Consider the following 14,248-nt stretch of genomic DNA (forward strand, 5'->3'; position numbering starts at 1 on the left):
TTCTAGATATTAAGGTATTTTATCACGTAATGAAATTTTTTCATGTTTACATTCACTGTATAGATTCTGTACTTGGTATTTTTCGAGCAACTACCGCCATCTTTAGATCAGATCAGGTACTTTTGGGACCATCGATATGATGACATATTTATGACCCCTGAAGTTCGGAATTTGGTCAATGAACTTGCAAAACTTCTACCTTTCATAAAAAATTTCCTAACGCTAACCAATTAATAACAGTAACTGAACTTTTATAACCAATTTCTGACCTTTCAGATGGTATAATTGGTCAAACGAAATTCTACACATGGGGTGATATTCCTACCCACCAGGAAAGCAGATAAATCTACTTTTAGGACTGCAGAACAAAAAATTGTGTCTCAAAATTACTATCGACCTCTATTGATTAATAAAATAAAAAAAATAGAAGTTAAACAAGATGAATTATGACAATTTTTCGACGAAATAAATAAAATTCAACTCACGAACATCAATTTAGAAATAAAAGACATCATCACATTCGTATTCTCACAATTACTGATATACGTATATAAAGTGGAATGAATGACACACTCTATTCCAAAGTCTCTAATGGTTCCAAATCCTCGGTTAGATCGTTCGTCTCGAATTGTAATTTTCGGTCTATTGAGGAACGCGTGGTCGAGTGCATCGACTGCATATTACGTGCACTTCTATCTTTCAAGAACATACCGGCGCATTCAGACGTCGAAACCAGAGATGACGGTCGTGTTCTTTGGACATTGTTCTCCATAAAATCACAAAATTACCAACTCGTATTTCATATTGTTAACAATTCTTAACATTTATCGATGATTCGTACGTCGAAAATAACTTTGGATAATTAACAAATTATATCATTCACTTAATTTATTGGGATCGTGAATTTGCCCAGTCCAAACTTAAATGTTGATTAATTCAATTCGGTGTTAAGTATATTTGAGAAAATATTCAATCCATTACATTCATTACACGGGCGTAGCCAAAGGTGGGGTTTTGGGGAATCAAAATCTCCCGAAATATGCGAAATATTAGTGGACATTGCGAACAGTAACGCCATCTCTAGTCGAGTAGCCTATATGGAAACTTTGCGTTGTTTCTCGATGATTCGCCACGCTCCTCGGTTGGAATGAGCGGAGCTTTCTAGAAGTTTCTGGACGGTTACTGGGCTTCCGAAGATTTTTTTCTTTAGTGGTTTTAGATTTAGCGCAGAGGAAACAAATTAATTTAACTATTTCATATTAAACTTTATAAATACCTATGTCGTAATTTGATGAATTAGATGAATGTTGTTTTATTTACTACAAACCAACCTCCCTCCTAAAAAATAATAAATCTTGACTATGCTCGTGATTCATTATATATTTAAGATACATTTAATCAAAAATAGAAAAATAAATTATTAGAAATCACTTTTTAAATAACCTCCAACGTGTTTTATGGCTTGTAATCTTAAATTTAAATTCATTCAGGAACAATTCTGATTCTATGTCTTGAATGTGATTCATCGCAAATCATGATAGCGCCACCTTCAGGATAAACTTTAACTCGACCTGGGTGAGTTCGTCATCCATCTTCTCTCAAATTAGGTGCCAAATAAGGAGTGTAGAGCGGATAACCCTTCAATTCGATGTTTTAACAGTTTAAAAACGTTCTGATGATGATTCGTCTTCCGCGATTGTTTTCCTTGAAGGACCGCGTTTAGGCTGTTACGCCACTGGTTTAGTATATTACCAAAAACGCATTACGAAATGAAACCATTCATTACTAGCATCCCAACGACATAATTCACGTAGTTTTGTTTTCGCTCATATCCCGGTAGCAGCCATTGTTATATTTTGTATTTCCACATTCAAGTTTCCATTTCAACTTTGTGTGTTTATTTCAAAGGTCCCTTGGAAGTCTGATCCGACTTCATTTGCAATTTCCTCTAATATTTATAGAATTTCAAATATTTTTTTACAGATTTACAGATTTACAATTCCAAAATTGTGACTATAACATGATAATGTACGAAAAAAATCCCATAAGTACCTGACCTAAACTTTTATTTGGAAGGTCTTAGCTTAACCAATCTAAAAGCTGAACTAGATTTTACTGTGAGTGTGACTTTTCCTTTGTTTTCAACAGTAAAATATTGGGTAGCAGCGTTTAAACGAGACTGTGTGATGATCGACATCGCAGTGGTTGACCAAATCAGTTTATGATTCTAGAAAATCCACAAAACCATACTGGATGATTGTCAACTGGAATGCGTGAACTAGCAGACGTAGTAGGCATTTAAAAAAAGCGATACATAGTATAATAACTGAAATTTTGGAAATGAGAAAGCTGTATGCAAGGTGGACGCCGCGTTTGCTCACACTGGGAAAAAAACAGCGTCGTGAAGAAGTTTTCATCGAGTGTTTGATAGAAATGAAGTCAAATTTTTGTTGTACGTTGAACACGTGGATCTATCACACCCGGATTAAAAGGAAAATCAAAACAATGGGCTGAAAAGAGAGAACGAAATTCAAAGATAACAAAGATCGTTCCATCTGCAAACAAGGTCATGGCATCAGTTATTATAATAATTAACTATCTTGAAAAACGAACTTATTGTAAAGTTTGAGCAAAGAAATCAAGCAAAAATTGTCGCTTTTGGTTAAGATACTTCTGGAATCATCCTCGTATATCTATATTTGAGTTTTTTATTTCAGTTTCTTTAATAATCTCCCCATAAATTCATTGTTCTTTTATTACATCGAGTTTCGCAAGCAAAAATTATACCTTTCTCCCAGTAACATCCTGATCCTGCCAGTTTATTTATTTTTTTCTTAAATTATTATAAAACTGTCAATTGATTCTCGTTATACAAAAACTAATATTTTATTCTACATCGTCTGGGATCCAAAGGCTGCAATCTAGAAAGCCAAATATTTGAAATATTCAAAACGTGTTTCAATTTCTTCGAGAACGGAATTTCCTTACTATGAAAAAATTAATAAAGAAGGGACTCGATTTTGAAATTATATCGGATCGCGTTTTTTTTATTGACTATCTTAAGAAACGAAAAACTATCAAATCAAGGAAAAACGGCAGCATTTGGCTAAGATGCACTCACGCATCCGATACCCTATTCGCCATATTTAGCCCCCTCGGATTATTTTCTATTTCCAGACTTGTAAAAATAGCTCTGTGGTCGAAGATATTCCAATACTGAAGAGGTTGGTGTCTATTTTGCCAAAAAGTGCCTCATTCCGCACTGTATGTCAAGAAGCTGTCCAAATCCACATTAAAAGCAACAAGATTTGAGTCTGTTGGAGCTGTAGAAGCCAAAGCAACGCGCGTCCTGAAGGAACTGACATTCCTTGTCCACTGATTCGTGGCATTGACATTTTCAAGAAAATTGGATTGTTGTAAGCGATATTCTGAATGCTAGAAATTGAAATACATATTTTCAAATAAAAAAAACTAATTTTGTTCCTAGAAATTAGGATCAACACCAGTATACAAAAAAAATGGAAACCGTAGTTGAGAAACAACAAAGTTTGTTTATTTTGGAATAAGATAGATGTGACTAGTTTTTCTCCGTATTTATGACCCGTGAAAATTCAAGAAACGGCTTATCAAATGGTACGGAATCAATAAAGTTATGAAAAAAGTTTTCTTGTTCGGGAAAGTTAGAATAGATGGTGTATTGAATAATTCTCTATTTGAATTGCTTTGTTGATAGATATCGTATTACAAAATGGACGCTTCGATGCACATAGAAAATCGTTCATACATTTCGCAAGAATTAAATTACTCAATTTTTATTTAGACTTGGACACACCTTTCCGAAGTAAATTATTTTCTTTCCCGTATTCGAGAGGGATGAAACGAAACAGGATTATACGATTCTGATGAAAAATGAACTAATTTAATTTCAATGCGAGGCTATATACCTAGTTCTTGATAACCCCCACGCGACCCGAGATAATTTCGAAATCGAATCCCCTTTTTATCAATTTTTTTATGATAAAGAAATTCCGTTCGTGAAGAAATTGAAACACGTTTTGAATATTTCAAATATTTGGCTTTGTAAATTGAAGCCTTTGGATCCCAGACGATGTAGAATAAAATATTAGTTTTTGTATAACGAGAATCAATTGACAGTTTTATAATAATTTAAGAAAAAAATAAATAATATGGAAGGATCAGGATGTTACTGGGAGAAAGGTATAATTTTTGCTTGCGAAACTCGATGTAATAAAAGAACTATGAATTTATGGGGAGATTATTAGAGAAACTGGAATAAAAAACTCAAATATAGATATACGAGGATGATTCCAGAAGTATCTTAACCAAAAGCGACAATTTTTGCTTGATTTCTTTGCTCAAACTTTACAATAAGTTCGTTTTTCAAGATAGTTAATTATTATAATAACTGACGCTATGACCTTGTTTGCAGATGGAACGATCTTTGTTATCTTTGGAATTCGTTCTCTCTTTTCAGCCCATTGTTTTGATTTTCCTTTTAATCCGGGTGTGATAGATCCACGTGTTCAACGTACAACAAAAATTTGACTTCATTTCTATCAAACACTCGATGAAAACTTCTTCAAGACGCAGTTGTTGTTCCAATGTGAACAAACGCGGCACCCATCTTGCATACAGCTTTCTCAGTACCAAAATTTCAGTTATTATAACTATGTATCGCTTTTTTTAAATGCCTACTACGTCTGCTAGTTCACGCATTCCAGGTGACAATCATCCAGTATGGTTTTGTGGATTTTCTAGAATCATAAACTGATTTGGTCAACCACTGCGATGCCGATCATCACACAGTCTCGTTTAAACGCTGCTACCCAATATTTTACTGTTGAAAACAAAGGAAAAGTCACACTCACAGTAAAATCTAGTTCAGTTTTCATATTGGTTGGGCTATTGCCTTCCAAATAAAAGTTTGAATCACAAAACGATGTTCACAAATTCACTAGAACGAATACCAAACAACATGGCGTCATGAATCATAAGTAGCAAATATTATTTGTTAAATAGATATTATGCTTATTCAACTTTTTTTTTCGTCGAAATCGATCATTTTTCCATTTTAACTTCAGTTTGCTCTTTGCTACTTTATTCGGTATGAAAAATGACAATTATCGAAGACAAATGACGATTTGTTTCTATGAGACAGTTTCTGAAGACAAATAATGGTCTACAAAGACACATGATGGTTTGATTTCATAAAAGAGAATTTCTAGAGAGAGATAATAATTCATTTTTGGACTAATATTTGTCTAATATACTAAAATAACTTCAATCTGCTCTTGCATTTTTTGGAGCGCTATATTTGGCATCTTATTTTTCTCTTAAAATATTTCAGCTCACTGATAATTCATAGTTTCTTCATAAAGTCACTCAAATTCCTTATTACTTCTTCCCTAAACTTTTTTGACTATTTTTCTTTTTCAATTATTAAACGTGTCTTCATTTTTCCAATATCCATATCTCGCCTGCATTTCTTTCTGATTCATAAATTCTTGTTGTAGTTTTCTTCGTATTTCGATAATAAAACGTATCAAATCAAATTTAACGAACTTCATTACTAATAATAATATGTGGAAATGGAAAGGAATTTTAAAAAAATATCTTTTTTGTACACTCGTATAAATTTCCATACGGCTTGTTACTGAACGTATTGACCTTTTCAAGGCTAACTACTTCTACTAACTTCTTAGATAATTCGTTACCTCCGGCTAATATTTAATACTAGTTGTAATAAGCAATTGTCAAAGTGAATATAAGCAGAGATGCACAAAAAAATAATTTTTTCAGGATTTTCAATTCTCAAAATAGTCATCAATAATTTTTCTACGATTAACAATACATTATATCAATTTTGGTGATCAAAACAATGACCAATTCACACATACAAACTATGAATAATTAAATATTATCATTGCTGCAATATTTTTTTTAACAGGGGCATTATAATGATGAAATAATAACTCTCTCTCAGCCCTATACGACCCTTATTACTTGTTAAGAATAAAAATTCATTTATATTGATTGTGCGGCATTTCAAATCTTATTGCAACGTTCTAGACCTTTTTGCAACATTCTAGATCTCAAGATAACCTTTTAGACCTTCTTGCAACATTTTAGATCTTAAGATAACGTTCTAGACCTTGTTGCAACATTTTAGATCTTAAGATAACGTTCTAGACCATCTTGCAACATTCTAGATCTTAATATAACGTTCTAGACCTAATTGCAACATTCTAGAACTCTAGATAACGTACTAGACCTTGTTGCAACATTGTAGATCTCTGGATAACGTTCTAGACCTTATTGCAACATTCTAGAACTCTAGATAACGTACTAGACCTTGTTGCAACATTGTAGATCTCTAGATAACGTTCTAGACCTAATTGCAACATTCTAGAACTCTAGATAACGTACTAGACCTTGTTGCAACATTGTAGATCTCTAGATAACGTTCTAGACCTTAATGCAACATTCTAGGTCTCAAGATAACGTTCTAGACCATCTTGCAACATTTTAGATCTTATTGCAACATTCTAGATCTCAAGATAACGTTCTAGACCATCTTGCAACATTCTAGATCTTAATATAACGTTCTAGACTTCATTCCAGCCTTTTTGACCTCATTTCAACGTGTCAGAACTACAAGAAGTACGAAATTCTTGTGACATAACCCATAAAAATGGAACCCTGAAAACGGAAGTGCTTTTTATCGCAATAAAAAACGGTTAATGATGATGAAAGTCATCTGAAATGACCCTCATTTGTATTTCAAAACTGCTTTTCTCAAAAATATACCGTCATTTGTCTTTAGAAATTTATTTTTCGAAAATAAACAGTCAGTTGTATTACGAAGCTGCTTTTTTTCAAAAACTGTTCACAATTGTCCTTAGAAACTGTTTCTTTCAAGCAGTAACCATGAATTGTCTTCAGAAACTATTTATTTCGAAAAAAAAAAAACATCATTAGTCTTCAGAAATTATTTTTCTCTTTTCTTTTCCATAAAATGAACCGTCATTTCTCTTTGGAAACCGTGTCCTTCAAAACTAAATTATCACTTGTCTCCCGATTCAAAAACAAGCGAATTTAGAAAGCTGTCTTTATGAAAAGGTTAGGTTAGGTTATGTTAGGTAATGTTAGGTTAGGTTAGGTTATGTCAGGTTATGGTAGGTTATGTTAGGTTATGTTAGGTTATGTTAGGTTATGTTAGGTTATGTTAGGTTATGTTAGGTTATGTTAGGTTATGTTAGGTTATGTTAGGTTATGTTAGGTTATGTTAGGTTATGTTAGGTTATGTTAGGTTATGTTAGATTATGTTAGATTATGTTAGGTTATGTTAGGTTATGTCAGGTTATGGTAGGTTATGGTAGGTTATGGTAGGTTATGTTAGTTTATGTTAGGTTATGTTTGGTTATGTTAGGTTATGTTAAGTTATGTTAGGTTAGGTTAGGTGAGGTTAGGTTAAGTTAGGTAAGGTTAGATTGTCTTTAGAAACTGTTTCTTCCAAAAAGTAACTATGAATTGTCTTCAGAAACTATTTCTTTCGAATAGAAATCATCATTAGCCTCCAGAAATTATTCTTTTTAGTAAAAAAACCGCTATTTGTCTTCAGAAACTTTATTTTCCATAAAATGAACCGTCATTTCTCTTTGGAAACCGTGTTTTCCAAAACTAAATTATCACTTGTCTTCCGATTCAAAAACAAACAGTTATTCGTATATAGAAAAACTGTCTTTCTGAAGAACTGTTCATCAATTGTCTCTAGAAACTGTCCCTTCCAAAAAGGGAAATACTCTAGTTAATTGCCCCGTTGACCAGTGGGAGAATTTTTTATCAAACCGGAAAGTCTTGGCGCGTTCTCTTGCCATTAATTTGAACCAAATTTGGAATTTCCTTTTGACACTTATACTAATCCATATTTTTGAATACTTACAATGACAATGACTGCTTCAATTAATCACCAGATATCTGTAACAAAATTAACAAAGGTAATGAAGGATACAAAGATGAAACTAGAACAATTTTTCGTTCTATGTGTAGATATACATTAAAATTTGACTCAATAATAATTCAAAATAAATCCTGGTAAGCGAGTCTTGATTGTATCATAATTATTTACTAATTCTGTCTTCCTCTTGACTTCTTTGTTGAAGATAAGCATATTCACAAAGATGTCAATGTCAATACGAAACTTTCATGATGATCACACCTCGTATATTCAACAAATTCATTACAAGTAATACAGTAAATGAAACCTAATGCTTATTGATGTTAAGGTTACTTCTAATGAACAAAAAAGAATACCTGAATTGCGTAATCTCCACTGAGATTATCTATGAGGTAAAACGATGACTATCTAAAGAAGTATCTAAACGTAATCTAATGTCAAGAACGATTTTGATTTTATCAACCTTGTCGGATAAATTGTTTATAATTACTTGGTTATCTGTTGGTGATGTTTCTACTTTTCAGAATTCCAAATTCCAAATTCAGAAATTTAGAGAAATAAAATCAATTGCCAAAAAAAAGAAATGATCGGTGTTTGTGAATGTGTTGGTTGGAAACGGATCCACCTGCGATTGTTGATTACCAGACACGTAAAAGCTCTTTCAGAAAAAAATAAACTTCTAATTTACCGATGAGTTTCGTTTTATAGAAAAGTTGAGATGTCTACGCGTGAGAAAGAAAATAAAAGGTAAAGGGCTAATATTATCTTAATATACAAGTAGCTCCAAGTACGCGAAAAGAATATTTTGGAGCTATTAAGACTAATTCTATAGCTTCTAAGTTAAATTTATGAAATATTGAGGGTTGATCTAAAAAAATAATGTTAAGTAACTGAGTAAGGTAAAAAACCAATATACCAATTTTTTACATCTATACCTTTCTGAAGTTTAAAATGTATTAAAGCAAATTTCACGTGGAAAGTATCCTGCCAATTTTATGGAACTAAATATATTTTAAACATTTTGATTTACCTGAAAAGACTTCATGAGAAATCTATGAGAAAGTGAAGTTTTTAGTGAAGTGATTTAGAGAAAGATTTATTCAAAACCTATTAATAAAAGTTGCTGAAGAGGAACATTTTTCCAAAAACCGGTGTGCAAACTATGAAATTCCTCTTCGTTAACTCAATATCCATTTGTGAGAGATGCTGACGAGGCTCCTTGATACAAAAACTGGTGTAAAAGTATAGATTTCTTCTTGTAATCACAAATAATATGTAATATATTGAAAGGTGAAGTTTTTTGATGATTTTAAGAAAGATTTGTACAAAACCTATTAATAAAGTTGCTGAAGAGGAACATTTTTCCAAAAACCAGTAAGCAAACTATGAAATTCCTTTTCTTTAATTCAATATCCGTTTGTGAGAGATGCTGACGAGGTTCCTTGATACAAAAACCGGTATAAAAGTAAAAATTTCTTCTTTTAATCACAAATAATATGTAATATATTGAAAGATGAAGTTTTTTGATGATTTAAAGAAAGAATTGTCCAAAACTTATTAATGAAACTTGCTGAAGAGGAACATTTTTCCAAAAACCAGTAAGCAAACTATGTATGTCCTCTTCTTTACTTCAATATCCGTTTGTGAGAGATGCTGACGAGGTTCCTTGACACAAAAACCGGTGTAAAAGAATATATTTCTTCTTTTAATCACGAATAATGTGTACTATATTGAAAGGTGAAGTTTTTTGATGATTTTAAGAAAGATTTGTCCAAAATCTATTAATAAAATTGCAGAAGAGGAACATTTTTCCAAAAACCAGTAAGCAAACTATGTATGTCCTCTTCTTTACTTCAATATCCGTTTGTGAGAGATGCTGACGAGGTTCCTTGATACAAAAACTGGTGTAAAAGTATATATTTCTTCTTTTAATCACGAATAATATGTAATATATTGAAAGGTGAAGTTTTTTGATGATTTGAAGAAAGATTTGTCCAAAACCTATTAATAAAGTTGCTGAAGAGGAACATTTTTCCAAAAACCGTTGTTAAAACTATGTATGTCCTCTTCGTTAACTCAATATCCGTTTGTGAGAGATGCTGACGAGACTCCTTTATACAAAAACTGGTGTAAAAGTATATATTTCTTCTTTTAATCACGAATAATTTGTAATATATTGAAAGGTGAACTTTTTTGATGATTTTAAGAAAGATTTGTCCAAAATCTATTAATAAAATTGCTGAAGAGGAACATTTTTCCAAAAACCAGTAAGCAAACTATGTATGTCCTCTTCTTTACTTCAATATCCGTTTGTGAGAGATGCTGACGAGGTTCCTTGATACAAAAACTGGTGTAAAAGTATATATTTCTTCTTTTAATCACGAATAATATGTAATATATTGAAAGGTGAAGTTTTTTGTGAATTTGAAGAAAGATTTGTCCAAAACCTATTAATAAAGTTGCTGAAGAGGAACATTTTTCCAAAAACCGTTGTTAAAACTATGTATGTCCTCTTCTTTACTTCAATATCCGTTTGTGAGAGATGCTGACGAGACTCCTTTATACAAAAACTGGTGTAAAAGTATATATTTCTTCTTTTAATCACGAATAATTTGTAATATATTGAAAGGTGAAGTTTTTTGATGATTTGAAGAAAGATTTGTCCAAAACCTATAACCAGTATAAAAAATATATATTTTAGAAACAATAGTTCAATATATGTTATAATAGAATTGCTGAAGAGGTACAATGAAGCAAAAACCGGTTTATAAAGTTTGTATTTTTCCTTAAAATAGCAAATCTACGAGAATATTTATTAAATATTCATTAATTAAACACGCTGATGATGTCCAATGATACATTAATCGATTTTCGAAGTGTTTTCTAAATTTACATATCGAGAATGAATATTTCCAAATATAAACAAATAAAGAGAATCCGCGCCAATGTGTAAATAAATTTTTTTCAACAGCAAACAATATAAAAATATTATTATGCAATGTCAATTTCAAGGTGACGTGAAGGTCGACAGGGATCCCTCGGTAATATTATTTAATTATAGTTAGTCCAACATTCTTTCTACGTATTTACCTGATATTAAAAAAAAAACAAGTTTGTAATAAATAATCCAGGAGAATGAATATAAAACAATAATTTGTACAATCAAATTATTTATGGTTTATGTGGTAAAATAAATTACATATTTGTCATTGTATGCATTTTTTTGTTATGTAAATTTGATTTTATAATAAAATTTTGAAATAAATATACTCACTACATATACAGGATGTCATATTTGAGGAAGATATATAGGTGAATATGAAGAATTCCAGTAGTATACATTGAAATATTCTTTCTCGGTATTAAGAGTTCCATATTATGTTTTCCAAGGTAATTATACGATTATTGATAAACATTTCTATAGGTACTATCTTTTAGAATTTTTAATATAATCTAATCTTTCTTGACATTTCGAAACAAAGTCATTTAAATATCAAGTCCAAAATATTGACTTTCTACAACCTTCTAAACAAACCCACTCACGTTATTCATTAGGAATACCAAATGATTGAACTGATTTAGCGACTTCCTAGTTTTAATAATGTATGTAAGAATGACGCGATACTTAACTAATCGCGATGTATTATTTATAAGTGATCTAATATCTCAATTACCATCTCAATTAATTTACCTGTTTTTACTTTATGTAACACTAGAAAATACTTATTCCAATAATATTATTTATGACTATAAAGACGACTAAGAAAGAAATCTACCATAGAATAATCTTCAGAACCTTCGGAGAGGAAGAAAACATAGCATCAGGATAATCAAGAACTAAGATCTTTACCTAAACTTAGTTTCAAATTGAAAATAGAAGCTGGATTGCAGTGTATGAAGGAAACGCAAGAACCGAAGGAAAAACCTTGAAATAAAGCAATAATTACACCATAGAAAAGCAAAAAAGTTTATATGAAGGAAGTCACAACTTCCATGATCGGATTTTCTACCACCAGCAGCTCTCAACTCAATTTAGAAATTAATGGAATCATTTTGCTTCTTTAAGATAGCCACTACTGAGGCCTTGTGAACAAGAAGGTTAGTTTTATGGTGTGGCAGCTATGGAGCAGTGATTTAAAAGGAAAAAAAAATTTATCGCTCTATATTTGGTTAGTGGAAAGTGATTTAAAACGTTCAAAGCCACGATCCACAAAGATGTTAAATATGTTGTTACTGCTTGTGTAAAAAATCCTTTATTGAGGATTCGATGTAATCTGAGTATTTGTTGCCTCAACACTAAAAACCTTGTGTTAATAATAACTCGAGACAAGGTAGATGTTTTAAAGAAACGTGCAAATCTTGAAAAACCTTTCCGATGTAGATGGGTTACCAGAAATTTAGTTCAAATACAAGATTTCTCGAAAAAAGAAAAAGAAACTAAAGGAAATGATAAAATACCTAAAGAAAGAAGAAGACAAGGCATCGTTCATGAACCTCAGCAGCTTGCAGGAGCAAGAACAAAACGACAATCAGAAGACAACTTGTAGAGGACTATCAGCAGAAGAAGTTATAAAGTAAAAAACATAAATAGTAAGAAAAATTGAAAAATTAGACCTATCAAATTAGTTTTAATTCAATTCCTTTTGTATTTAATTTAGAAATAATTTTTTTTATTATTGTTTGAGATTTTTTTTCTTTTTCCAAACCACTATGAACAATAATCCTTTACATGTAATCAGGGTTGGACTTTTAACTAACTGTCTAACTCGCGTTTCGACTAAAGGTAAACTAAACTGTCTAGTTACTATAATACAGAGACCTTAATAATACGTTTTTTTCGCACTTGTGCGTAAAATGACGTTTTACGCACACGAAAGTGTGTCTATAGAACGTACTTTAGTCTCTAAAGTTAAAAAAAGGTTTGAAATAAAAATTGTATCCTAACTTAACCTAATTTATACCTTATCTAGACTACTTTTCCCTTAAAACGCACCATTTCACCACTGGGACGGTTCAGAAATACTGAGAAGATGAAAAATGAATAAAAATTATGAAATTTTGACTTGATCAGCGCTGGACTAAGACACTAAAACCTCATATTTTCACGAGTAAAATTAAGTTTTTTATCGAATACTGAGAATTTTACTATGCGGCACTTTCAGCCTTTTCTATTTCAGTATACACTTAGTGTAAGCGTTTAAAAACTACCGTTTTCAGTTGGTTAGACAATCATGGTTGGAAAGACGAAAAGGCTAACGTCGTAATCCTCCAGTTTTGGTACGAGGCGCAACTAAATAGCTCTCTGATGATTTGGGAGTCAGTTTGGTATCTTGAACATCTTCCTTGTATTTTATTTATAAATTAAACGTGAGTTAAAGTTCCATTTTATGTCAATCTTAGTATATTCAAAATACAATTTCATTTATTTTCAAAAGGATTTTTCGAGCTTATATAAGAGCTTCTAACGTTTGATTTATACCTGCTAAATGAAATACAGAATAAATCATTTCCTCGTCATTTGATATCACAGCTTCATTCAGTTCGCAAGGAAATGGGAGAAAGGCAGAAAAAATGGTTTCCATTTACATGAAAAATACAACTGGAATTTTGTAAAGAATTCAACTTTATACGCATTAGGGTCCCGTTTTACTGTTTTGTTGTATACAAAAAGTCAACGTAGTTTCTTTTTTTGTTCTATTTATCATAAAATAATCAAATTTTAAATCTATTCCTTGCTAGTAATTAATAATTCACAGTGTATATTATGTATATTAAAACCAGCAGACCCGGCTACGCGTTGCTGTGTGTGCAGTCACACATTAAAGTGTGGCGCCATCTATGAGGTGCAAATGACCAAATTTCACAGTTCTCCATAAAGAAATTCGCTTAAGGCGCCATCTGCTCCAGACTTATGGAAACTACGATTAATAACAACAATCAACGTTGATGATCAGTTTATTCTTAATTATTGAGTATATAATATCAGTTGACTCGTTTTTGAGTTCATTCGGAACATACACACGGATACTGAATTTTTATATATAATACAATTTTACACGTCAACTGACCCTCGTATCCGACGTGTTCAGTACATTGATTCCTTCCCGTGGATTAAGCAGATTTTGATATAACTTTTCCAGGCCACTCGACAATCTACCATAACCTCTAATTGGCTATCCACAATGACAAGAACATATAAGAGGATTGATGACTTTATAAGTAGTTTCCACAAAGTTTTCCAAATAATCTCGTGGTTTCAACTTTTTTTTT

At 31.6% G+C, this 14,248-nt stretch overlaps 1 protein-coding gene across 2 annotated transcripts in view; it reads right to left on the bottom strand.

Moving 5' to 3' along the window:
• Positions 1 to 14,248, bottom strand: part of LOC130896034 (Ig-like and fibronectin type-III domain-containing protein 1) — a 187,280-nt gene that overhangs the window by 133,459 nt on the left and 39,573 nt on the right. For both annotated transcript variants that reach the window (XM_057803788.1, XM_057803787.1), the window contains exon 2: positions 7,964 to 7,998. The gene's annotated coding sequence lies outside the window, so the exon portion shown is untranslated. The remainder of the gene's footprint in view (positions 1 to 7,963; positions 7,999 to 14,248) is intronic.

This window comes from Diorhabda carinulata, chromosome 6 (genome assembly GCF_026250575.1).
Source record: "Diorhabda carinulata isolate Delta chromosome 6, icDioCari1.1, whole genome shotgun sequence".
NCBI classification, from domain to species: domain Eukaryota; kingdom Metazoa; phylum Arthropoda; class Insecta; order Coleoptera; family Chrysomelidae; genus Diorhabda; species Diorhabda carinulata.